General features: G+C 42.3%; 1 protein-coding gene across 2 annotated transcripts in view; it reads right to left on the bottom strand.

Moving 5' to 3' along the window:
- Positions 1-8,331, bottom strand: part of ST6GAL2 (ST6 beta-galactoside alpha-2,6-sialyltransferase 2) — a 62,988-nt gene extending 54,657 nt beyond the window's left edge. Inside the window, exon 1 of one of the 2 annotated variants that reach the window (XM_067563612.1) lies at positions 8,191-8,315. The gene's annotated coding sequence lies outside the window, so the exon portion shown is untranslated. Of the gene's footprint in view, positions 1-7,791 lie in introns of both variants that reach the window. The other variant, XM_067563613.1, reaches the window with a different exon arrangement.
- Positions 8,332-12,331: the final 4,000 nt, after the last annotated feature.

Raw genomic sequence — 12,331 nt, forward strand, 5'->3', positions numbered from 1 at the left:
AAATCCTCTGCTAAGCTCAGATACACAGACTTAGCACAGGGAAGCTGGGGAACCAAAATCATCATCCTACACTCCACACTGCAGCTGCTACTTCAACTTCAGGGCTTCAGGAATCCCACATCTCTGTGTGCCGAGCCCCAGGGGGGCTGATGGATTCACAACGTTGCAGATTTACCAGCCCTGCTCCTAAAAATCTCCTGCATGATGTGGACAGCTCCATGACATAAGAGAGATATGAACATCCTGCATGGTCTCCTTGAACTCTTTACAACATCAGATGGGATCAACAGTATTTGACCCCTCGGGTTTTAAGGCCCGACCCAAAGTTCTCTGAAATTACAGGAAGTCTTTCTGTTTGCTTCAATGGGCTTTGGATTACGAGCAGTCATTTTGTAACTCTAGCTATAAAACATCTTTATCTGGTTGTATTTATAGTATTTACTATAAGAAGTGGCAGATTATACAGGAAGTGTTGTGAATCCTACTGGGATGACAATTACATAGATATGCGATGAACAACATTTATTTCTCATTTACATTTGGATTTATAAAACACATTCTTCCATAAAGCACAGGGCAAATATACCCATGTAATAAAACGTATAACTAAATATAAGCACTCCTCTTTCAGGAAGTTGGAAAGAAAAGAAGGCCATCATCTCCTAGAGCCTTATCTTGTAAGGTGCATTGCTGCACACCCTCAACTCCAAAGATATCTCAAGCATCATGCAAGACTGGGCCTCTGGAAAGTCCCTGTGCTTTACAGGGCAGTAAAAGATTCTGTCAGAGCAGCTGACAGGAGCAAGGTTCAAGGAAAAGTAATTAGATAGCCAACTGCAAGTTTTTGGCAGTACCTTGTTTCAGTGTCAGTACAATGTTTGGGTGTAGTGTCTAAATTTCCAGACCCTAAATTAAAAAAAAAATCCACAAACCCTGCCTGATGATACCTTGTCACTGTTGATCATTTTGAAATATGAACATTTGTTACTATCCCCTCCTGATTCACAAGCTAAGTGGCAGTGAAACCACTTTCATTGAATTTCAATCATTTTTAATGACAACCTCGCACTAATATTTTGTTATGAAACATAATTAAGCTAGGAGTTACTTATGTTATGTCTGTATTAGTGTCCGTTTTAGCAGACTTTGCTATTGCAGCCTCTCCTCCTCCCTTCCCAAACTGAGAGACAAGGCATATTCTTCTTGCAGCCACGGAGCATACTCACTTAAATTCTTACATGCACTTGTGAGAATTAATTTTCAAACACTGGACAATTATAGACATTGTAAACCAAACACACAGCCATCTGCTTTCTTCATTCAGCAATCCCTTAGACCCCATTAGGTACCCAGAGCAATAGTCAGCATTGTCAGTGACAGAATGGTACCCCACCAGTCAATGTAGACGGCATACTTACAATTGGAATTTGTCAAATGCAAGAATATGAACAGAGTTGGCCCAGAGCACTCTATGATATAATTTACTAAGAACAGTAGAGGCACTGTCAGTGACAAACAAAACATGTACAGGTTGGCCCAACAAAGGTATTTGACACTAACCATGTCTATTCAAGAGCGATAGGCCTATAAGCAAATTCACAAGAGGCTGACATCAAGAACAGTTTGTCACATGAGATGGCTCTAGTACCACCACCAATGTTCACTGACTCTGGTGACATGAGGATTGCTAAGGCTAACCTAAACAAGCACTTACATACAGAGATGTCAACTAGACAAAATTCACAAGAAGTCACATGCACAAGTCATTGATGGCACCACAGTTCCTTGTTGAGTAGTACACTGGCCAGCAAGTGATATCATCAAGAATTTTGTGGCCGATGTCAGAGTCTACACTAAACACCAGCTAGCAGTAAGAGATGCATACCTTCTCTTTGACAGGTATCAAGACTCTACCTCAAAGAATGTCACAAGTTCTAGCAGAGCTACAAAAGCAAGTAAAGAGCACCAAGAGAGTACAAACACACTGCTAACTCCACAGAACGTTGCCTTGATGGTTACTGAAAACAACACACACTTTCATTTAACATTATTCGTTCAAAACTCATTCAAGACGTTTCACCAAATGACACACATGAAAGCACAAGCTATACATCACAGGCAGAGAAAACAACCCAGTGGAAATAAACCAGAGAGGTGATCAACAGAAAAGACCTTGTCTAAGGAAGCCAACAATATCCTTGTATAATAAATGGCGATGATTGCAAAAGAGAAACCACTGGGAGTATCAGTATTATCACACGACGCTAACTATCTGTCTTAGTCTCGTACAATTACCTTGAACAGGCCCAAACATCTTTAATGATTATGACTTATGGATGTCCAAGAGAGCTGAAATTGACATCATGCTACTGCAGAGCCACACCAGAACATTGCATCAGTACAGTCAGCTAGCTGCTCATGCACTCTCAGACTCTGATGCAATAGCTTCTTATTTCCGGACTTGGCAAAGGCACAATGTTGAGGATTCTGTGAGCTGGATATTCCCTTTCTCTGCTGGTTCACATCAGTGCAGCAAAGCACGATGACACTGAACAGAAAACTAAATTCATGGCTGCATGCTACGGACAGTCAAATTGTGTCACAGTGTCGGAAGCACAGCAGACATCATAGGCAGCAAAAATTGGGAAAGATACCACATCAACACCAAATTTCAGCTCCTTATCACCAACAACTGAATCATTTATAAAAACATGTAAAACAAGCACATCTTCAGGCATGTGTAAGAAAAAGAGCTTTGGGACCAGATGCACCACCACTGGATCAGGATGGATGGATGGATGGATATGCAATGACAGTTCCAATGCAAAAACTGGACCAGAGTGTTGTGTTTTCTCCTCCAAATATTCTGATGTTAATCAAGAGCTCGTGAGAGCGATGCACCTTGTAAGTCTATGAGATGTGGATGTAAGAATGCCAAACTGCCATGTATCATATATCCTTTGCATGCCAGGGAGATGTGGTGAGTTACTATTCTCTGACAAAATCTGCTTCAGCATTTGCAGATGAAAACGGCAAGGACAAATTGCAACCTGTATTACTCATATTAGGACACCCAGTTGTAGTTTGAATATGCAAAAACACTAGCAATCATTTGTAATTATAGAAAAATGAAGTATTTGGTTAAAATTATTATTTTTTATTATTATTTTGTTGAATTTTTTTCATATTTGAAAGAGTGGTCACTGTATCAAATGAAAATTGAGGTCTGTGCTATACACCAACCTCCCTTTTCAAATGCCCTGATATTCAAATATATATTATTATTGATTGATATTACAAACATTAAATGCATATATTTTATGTATTACAAAATGAAGGCAAAAGAGTTCTATGCTCCAAGTAATGCAAATTCTTACTGACTATGGGGGGAAGAGGGTGGCGGTGAAGGTGGAATGAAATGTCAATATTTCAAAACGCCCAAGAAGTGACAAAGTGTCATCAGGCAGATTCTTAAAATGTATGGTCTTACAATACAGAAGCCACACACAAAAAAACCCAAAAACGTTGTCTGGTCCCTAAAGTCAGGGTGACCAGAATGGCTACTGGACTAAAGAGCTCCTTATCAAGATCACCCCATTATCAGCTTCCTGGCACTTACCTCCAATACCTGCTAGCTCAAGCAACTCACAACATATATCTGTCTGGACACACTAAACCTCAATTTCAATTTATACAAATGATCACCATAATTATGGTAATCTTAACCTTCAAGGCTGATGGTTGTACATTCATGTATTTTAAACAAGTCCATTTAAAAAAAATCGAATGAAGGTAAAAAACCTGATTTTTCTGAATTAAGAAAAGCAATTTGTTCAAAAAAGATTATCACTAATAATTGATGATAAAAACTCACTGGAGTTTTGCATGAGTAAAAGTTTCAGGACTGAACCAAGAATGTAATAAGATTGCTCACAAGGTTTACAAAATTTTGTTTTGTATGTTTTTAATCTGATGTCATAATAACTGTTCATAACACTATATTATGCCCCAATCCTTCAACCACTCATACGCTTAGCTTGAAGCACACAAATAGTTCAATTTTTAAGGAAACAAAATCCATAATGAAACAAATGCATGTGTTTAACTTTAAGCTCATGCATAAGTGTTTGCAAGATCAGGGCCTTTGCTTATAAGCTCTTCAGGGCTCAGATGTATCTTCCTTCTTGTCTGTACAGCAACTAACATATAGCTTTAAAAATACAAGAATTTATTTTCAGAATAGTCAAGGTCTGTGGATGAAATAGTCACTAAGGGAAACTGACTTGCGCACCTGAAATGTTTTAAGTTTCTAAACTTTCAGAGTTGAATACATTGAACTTGATTATTTGGGTATATCTGTGCCCACATTTTAATAGATATGTATACCCAATTTTAATGTAACCCAAAGATATATAGTACATGATGAAATACACAATATGATCTGAGTCCGTACAACCAAGAGAATTATATTAGGTGGCTTTTTTTTTTTTTTTTAGTTATGTAAAGTGTGAAAAGCAAGTAGCATATTTACAGAACAGAGCCCTAAAGATATAAAGTTCATGGTAGAACAATGTATGCAGCTGCTCTAAAAATAAGCATGCTCAAATTAAAAAATATCTGAAAGTAATTATTTTTGCTGGATACTGTGTACCTAAACCAATGCACTAAGCTTACATAATTAAACGAGACAAAAGGTCATGTGGTACCTAATAAACCATTTATAACAGTAATTATAACTGAACTATGGCAGTCTAGCACTTTATAATAGCTAACAACTGTGTAATAAGAGGAGGAAAATCTCAGGTTTTAAGTTTCTTTCATTTTCAATCAGTACCACCACCATTACCAACCAATCTTTTCCAATACACTTAAGGTGCACAAAAAGGGACTGTAGTATCAGAAAATTCTATTTAATGGCTTGATCCTACATACCCTTATTTAAGAGAAGCCCTATAGAAGACCCCAACAATCTGATAAAATAAAACAGACTTTGGTTCTGCCCTTGAAAAGTGGGAGCAAATGCAGATATTGTGTCTTCTGAATCAAGGTCCCAAACACCTTAGTTCCAAAAGTTACTGCAGCACCGGAGAAATCAAAACCTTTTTATAGGGTGGACCGTATCTCAGAAATTGTCTCACTGATCACGTCCAGTCAGTCCATTTGTATTCTGGTGAACACCTTCCCCTCTCATTTGTATCCTTCCCCAACAGAAACTACAGCAATTACTTACATGAACAAGTAATGTTTTTTTTAAATACATTTTTAGCTTCTCTTAATGCCATTAACAACTAAACACAAGGAAGAGGAGCCAGCATCACATGCCAACTAGCTCTACATAAACGACCAGCATGGGCTTTACAAACCCATAGTAGTCCCCAAACCAGTTTGAAAATTGCTGCTATAGCAGAGGACTGTGTTCCTACTGAGAGTTTTACATACAGTACGTAAAACAGTATGTCCTTCATGGACAAGCAAATATTCCAGCACCTTGTGCTAATATACTTTGGCGCAAATCCAGAACATTCCAGTAGTATAAATCTGTAATAAATCTTGTTTATTTTACCAGAACTCTTACCAAATTGAATTGAAGTATCAGATTCCATGAACAAAAAAAATTAAGAGAATGTAAGGTGTGCATGGGAGAGCACCCCAAATCAGGAAATGGATATGCAGATTTTGTTAACACATAGCCCAACTCTGCTCCCAAATGCACTGTGACATTATATTGTATAATAGGGTTTACATGATTTCTCCTATCTTAATACACATATTCAAGGGACAGAGTTAAGGTTGGTATGTAACTTTCACTTGGACATTTTCTTACTTGAGAACTTAAATGGGCAACCCTAACATTCTCTTAAGATCACTGAATAATGGAATATCCTAGTTGTGTGGTTTTGTAGTTTTTCTTTAACCCAAGTGAGAGTTAAAACATAAGGAAATGGTACTTCAGAGGTCAGAGGTCCTGCTGTCTTCCAATAGTTTGTGTAAATTCCAAAATCTGGAATGTTTTGCCTAGACATCCCTGGATAACCTGCCCTATGCACAGACGGGCCATGTGACAAAACACCTTCTATTATCAACATAAGGAGCTGCATAGATCCTAAGATAGCTGCACAGTAGGGTTCCTCCTACAAAGCTTGCAAAGTGCAGAGCTCCCCTATCCTATACTGTATAAGTCACAGGCCACTGGGGTGCCTACGTAGAGCCTCACTGACTTAAATGGCTTCTGCATGGGTGCTGTAGTCCACTCACACATTGTAAATTGCAGAATCAGGACCTAACTTCTTGCTAATGAAAAGGTGCACAGGACTTAGTCCATGCACAATTTTAGTACACTTCTCAGTACACAGCCAAGTTAGCCATTCGTACATGCACAACTGAGTTCCTTAGCTGCAAGATATGATCTTGGTGCAAAAAAAAACAAAACAAAAAAAAAAAAAAAACGCATCAGCAAAATGTACTGCACATACCCAGCATATGATTTTCAGTCAAATAAAATAAAATTCACCAGAAAACTCAAAAACAATTCTCCTGAATAAGGTCTATTTCCACGTCAAATTCCAAATCACAGCCATTCAGAGTAAAGGGTTGTTTAAAAAAAAATTGCATGGACTTTATTTTTAAGTGAGAAAATGCCCAGCTAAATCAAAACTGGCGAAATTATTTTTGCTCAAGCTTTCAAAAATAAATCATGTTCAGGCAGACCAAGCCTGGAAAGTTTCATCCCAAAAGGTGAAAATGCAGAAACTTCTGAGTGACTAAAAACAGAAGGTTAGAATAAAAACTATTATGCAGCCCTAACTATAACAATTGCTGCTGCCGCTACTAAAACGTCATTGCTTCTTTAACATTTTTCACATGCATAAATGAATGACTCTTAATATTCCATAAGTGATTAAAGACATTATTCATATCAGTGATCAATTCAAAGTATTTTTTTCTAATATCCATTGAAACCAAAGATAATTAAAAATAACTATAAATAATAGTAGACTATTACTGAGGATAACATTCCTGATAAAAATATAATCATTCCACAGAAAGGATCGAAGTTGCATATTAACGGCACATTGGTATCTTTTCCCTCTGAAAATATTGTTTCTTACAATATAAAACAGTTGCATAACTATTCCAAGTTCAACCTGAGAAAACAAAGAGGGAGCTAGTAAAAAAAAAAAAAGGCTTGGAAAGCAATCTCACAAAAAGGTCTCATTTAAATTCCTGGAAAGCGCTGCTTCTCTAAATATATCTATTCAGCTCTCTGAACAGGCAAGTCCTGCTAAAACACACACTGCCTACTGTAAGCTTTAGACTGAGCTATGCCACCGAGAATCCATATGGCTGCACGTATATATATTTTTCCACCCCGTAAATGGTGGAAAGCAGAAAACCGCCCCAACCAAAAAGTACATTTTGCATGTGTGCAGCCTAAACAACGTCTGGTTTCTGAGATGTCTGTAATATTCACGATCGCTACAGCTGGGGGGAGAAGGGATCAACCTCGTAGCCTCCCAAAACGGAGCTCTTTGGCTTCAATTTAAATTGTTCTATTTGCAAACAGAAATTGCATTTGGGGAGGGGGGGAGGGAGGCAGAAACCGCTGCGCTTCTCTTAAGGAGCCGAGGGGTAGCAGACTTCCGATCCTGCCCAGCGTCTGCCGGCTCCACCACTCCGCGTGCGCGCCCGGGGCATCCCGCTGGCCTGAGCGCCCCTGCGGCTAAGCCACGCCAGCCGGGCGCAGCGGGAAGGTGGCGGGCGGGCTTCCCTCCCTCCCGCTGCCTCGCTGACCTTCGCGCCTTGCTCAGGCGGCACAGCCCGTCCTAGGGACGCCTCAGCATAGCTGCACTGGGCGCCTCCCCGCCCCGATCGCTCAGCTGGGTGCTGCCAGCGCCGCCACGTGCCCGCCACTGCCCACCTCCTCCCCGGGGGGCCCCCCTCAGGCGTGCGCCACCCCCAGCAACGAGCGGGGCGGGGCGGCGGGGGACCCCCCCCGGCAGCGCCGCTCCCTGCCGGTGCCCGCGGCGGTGGATGCTGCCCTCTATTCTCTCTCGGCGCGCCTCGCCCGCAGCATCGCTGCCAGGCATCGGGGATGGGGCTGCATCGCCTCCTCCCGGGCTAGGGCCGGCAGCGGGAGGCGCTTCCTCCCCCCACCCCATGTGCCAGGGCGTGGGGCGAGTCAGTCGTTACCTAGCAGGAGCAGGGCTGCGAGAGCTCCGGGGAGCTCGGGCGCGGCGGCGGCGGCTGCAGGGCGGCTGCTGGCCGGCTGGCTGGAAGCGCAGCTCGCTGCTGCGGGTCGGGCATGCTGAGGCTGCAGCTCCTGTGCCGCCGCCGCCGCCGCCGGCTCCGACCGCTGCCCGGACTGAGGGAGGGAGCCGGAGCCGCACGCGCGGGCGGGAGGGGCGGGCAGGCTCAGCGCTGCCCGGCTCATTGTTCGGGGAAGAGCAGCAGCGGGGTGGGGCGGGGCGTGGGCGGCGCCGCTGCTGCTGCCGTGCCGCGGGGGCCGGCGGCGCCCCGCCTTGGGCTCCCACGGAACCGCAGCGGGGGGCCAGGGAGGGAGTCCCGCATGTGCCGCAGCAGATCCCGGGCGCTGTGTGCCCAGCCCCACGGGGGGGAGCCGCCCACTGCAGTTACCGGCGGGGCCAGGCTGGGGCTTCCAGTGTCCGAGGGTGGGTGCGGCTGGCAGCCCTGAGCCTCGCCCCCGGGGCTTCAGCCCCTTCAGCGCCCCCGGGGTGCGGCCACCCCACGGCAGAGGCCCTCAGCCGCGCCGCCGCCCCTAGAGACAGGACCGACTTGGAGATCAGCGCTCTCCGGCCCGGCCAGCTGCAGGGCGTCGCTGGGTGAAGCTACCAAAACACGTGCGCACGGGGCCGGATGCACTGACATCCCGGCTCGAGCCTGCATTTTCTAACAACCCCGAGAGTCACCGCCCACCCCAGCCTGTGTTCGCCAGGCCACTGCTTGCAGGCAGCACAGGTTGCCTTGCAGGTGACCCCCAGGCAGCAGCAGCAGGTCCCGCGCGCTACGCTGCCTCTTAGTGATCGCCCTGTGGCTCGTACTGCACTTCCTCTGTAGCCCTCCAGCTAGGTTGCAGGAGGATGATGATGAACCATCTTGCAAAGTAGAAGCAGCTGCTGCGGGCGGGGGGAGCGGAGAGATGAAGGGGGGGACGTGTTTTGCCCATACAAGAAAGTTTGGGGTACAATTGAGTTTTATGTGGCGCGCGCGCGCACACCACGGGGGGCGGGGGGGGCTGATGTGACTGTTCCACCCATGCAGAGGGAGGGGATGGAAGTACTGCAGGCAGGAGGTATTGAAAAAGGTTGGGCTTCTAAAATAAGACTCCATTCATTAGGGAAACGTTTTAAGTTTGCAATGGCTTAGTTTAATTTATTATCTACATGTCTCCTGAGGAACAAATGGTGTATAAAGAACTCAAAAACAATACAGTGAAACCTGTAAGACCAGCCCCAACAAAGATGAAAAATAAAACAAATGTTAAAAGGAAGTACTATAAATACTCCTTTGTACCTCTGATTTTTTAAGTGATCAACCCAGACTGGTTGCTTCTTGCTGGATTCTCAGTTTGTTCTCACAGGCACATGTATTAGAAAGAAAGTTATTTGCAACCTAAATCTAGTTACTGAAGTATTTGACAAGACACTGATTTTATTATTTTAGGTCTAGATTCTGCTATCTTTACTCAGCTTTAATAGTAATTTACCACAGACAGGCTCAATGGTTTCTTTTAGAAGTAATTATCAGTTTGCTTTGATCACACTTTTTACTTGAATTGAACTATTCACCTGCTCAAAGTTAAGCATCTACACAAGCAATTGCAAGACAGGATTTTACTGTGCCTACATCTGTTGTATCTAAAATATCCCAAACAAAGTTTATGGAAGAAAATTTTTTCTAAACTGTTCAAGCAAAGTTAATCAAAACAATGAGCATTAAAGTTAATAGGAGACAACATGGCAAGACAAACTGAAATATAGCATTTTGCAACTGTAGAAATAAAACGAAGGTGCTAAAGCCAAAACATGATCATGAAGCAGTGGTTTAAAAATAAGAGTCCAGTAGTTGAAACAACCCATAAACTAAGCAAATACTAATGATCATAAATCCTTAAGCTCTTTATCTTTAATCTATTTACTGTATTTGATTGAAGAAAGAGGAAGTTTGTGAAGGGTAAATCTGATTAAGAAAACAAAACAACTTTTTTCTTCAAGTTAGGACACAGTGATGTCAGGCTTTGGAAAAGGAGTTCCTTTATCTGAAGTAAAGTAATAAATTGTAGATATCACAATGAAACATGAAGGAAATAGTTTGACTCTTTTTATGCATCTCAGAAGACTGTAACAGCTAAAGCAGAACTAATAAAAGTGTTCTCACCAGAGAGGTATATAAGAGTTTGACAACTGTTGGGTAATCATTCTAAGAATTTATTGTTGCATGAGAGTTATTCCCATAGTCATTCAAAAATCTAAAAGTTTAATTTAATGCTAATTTTATTTATATATGCTTTGCCTACCAAGTAACTTCCTTTCTCCCCCCCCCTTCAGAGTTGTTGCATCAAGCTACAAAGATACCTGCTGGCTGGTACAATTAATCATAAACAAGTGTCATACAATACAAGTCATATATTACTAACCCAATTTTCTTTTTTAAGGTAGGAATCTGACTGTAGAAATACAGCTCCTGCTATGTGTATTACAGTTCTAAAATATGCTATTCTTTATAGTCATTGCACTTTTAATATTCCAGTGAAAATTAATTTCAATTTAGAGGCAGAACAAATTAATAGTATGAGTTAGGTAATATTATGAGAAAGCTGGGAGCACAAAGATACTCTACATATGACATAACGACAGCACCTGACCTGAAAATGCTGCTTTCTATCAGAAGAAGAATTCAACAATAGCGAAGTGGTCTGGCAACAGATTAAATTGTTTGAGCACAGCTAGGGTGGCCAGATAACAAATGTAAAAAATCGGGACAGGGTGGGGGATGATAGGCGCCTATATAAGAAAACGCCCTGAATACTGGGATTGTCCATATAAAATCAGGACATCTGGTCACCCTCAGCCCAACTCTCATAGGCAGGTGCTACTGATATTAAAGACTACCTAAACATAAAATTTATCTCTGGGAAAGCAGACGGAGGTTGTCTACAGTCAGGTAACAATGAGCATTAAAGTTAAATAGGAGACAACATGGTAAAGTCTGCTTTTGCCTCTAGCTTGGGTGCATTTTGGTTTTGGCTCAGACAGTGAACTCTGAAGAACAGACTGCTTTATATCCCATACCTCTTACCATTGGCCTGATTCTGTTTTCACTACATTGATGTAACTAAGCGTAAATAAATAAATGTATATAAAGAGCAACTCAATGAAGTTACATTGGAGTAAAGGCTGTGTGAGATTACTATTAGGCCCCCAGTGATTTCAAAACACTTTGGCAGAAGATTTGAAGTTCAGAAGACAGTAACTGCTGGAAAGTCCAGCTTTCTAAAGATGCATTAATCTACATGCAAGTGCTTGAGTATGCGTGAGAGTGTCTTTTATATATAGTTGACATGAGGATAAAGTTTTCAAATATTATATGCACACATATGGTTTCTGTCCTCTTACTGAGTTTAATTACTGGTGTAAGTGCATCCGTTATTTTGTTACTGAATTAGTGGAAATAATTAAAGGAAATAACCTAATTTAGCCTGAACTTGGGACACAGGAGGAGTAGTCCCAGATTCCAGTAGTAATCATCTAAACTGCCAGGATATAGTATATAGAGAAAGCCTACAAAACTCTGTTACAAATTAATCAATCACTTCCAGGACATGTCCATAGTAAATATAAAAGGTGAAATCCTGGCCCCATTGAAGTCAAAGGGGTTTTGCCATTGACTGCAGTGTGACCGGGATTTCACTCAAAGAACATATTTTAGAATTAGTCTAGCTTTGAACATAAAGGGCTAAATTATGGCTGTTCCAATATGTGGGTAGAGGGGATGTGTACAGAACTCTCACCTTCTCACTTTTGCGTGTTTTGTGAGCACCACAGACATTAGTACTCTTACCAATAACGCCTGTCACCCCATAGGAACACACTCAGGTAGATTAGACCCCTCTCCTTTGCAAACCAGCAAGCATATAAGGCTATACCTGGGAGACCGTATGACACACCTGTTTGTCATATAGGTAAAATAGGGCCACTGGTAAACCTTCTCCCTCCATGTTTGAAGAAGCCTGCTGCTAGTCTTCAAAAGCATTGCCTCCAGCTACTTTCTCTCTGGCAGTGTGCTTCTTCCCTGGTCCATCTCTAATGCAGCC

This window comes from Emydura macquarii, unplaced genomic scaffold (genome assembly GCF_026122565.2).
Source record: "Emydura macquarii macquarii isolate MOO-44397 ecotype Brisbane River unplaced genomic scaffold, CSIRO-AGI_Emac_v2 contig_2531, whole genome shotgun sequence".
In the NCBI taxonomy this organism is placed as follows: Eukaryota; Metazoa; Chordata; order Testudines; family Chelidae; genus Emydura; species Emydura macquarii.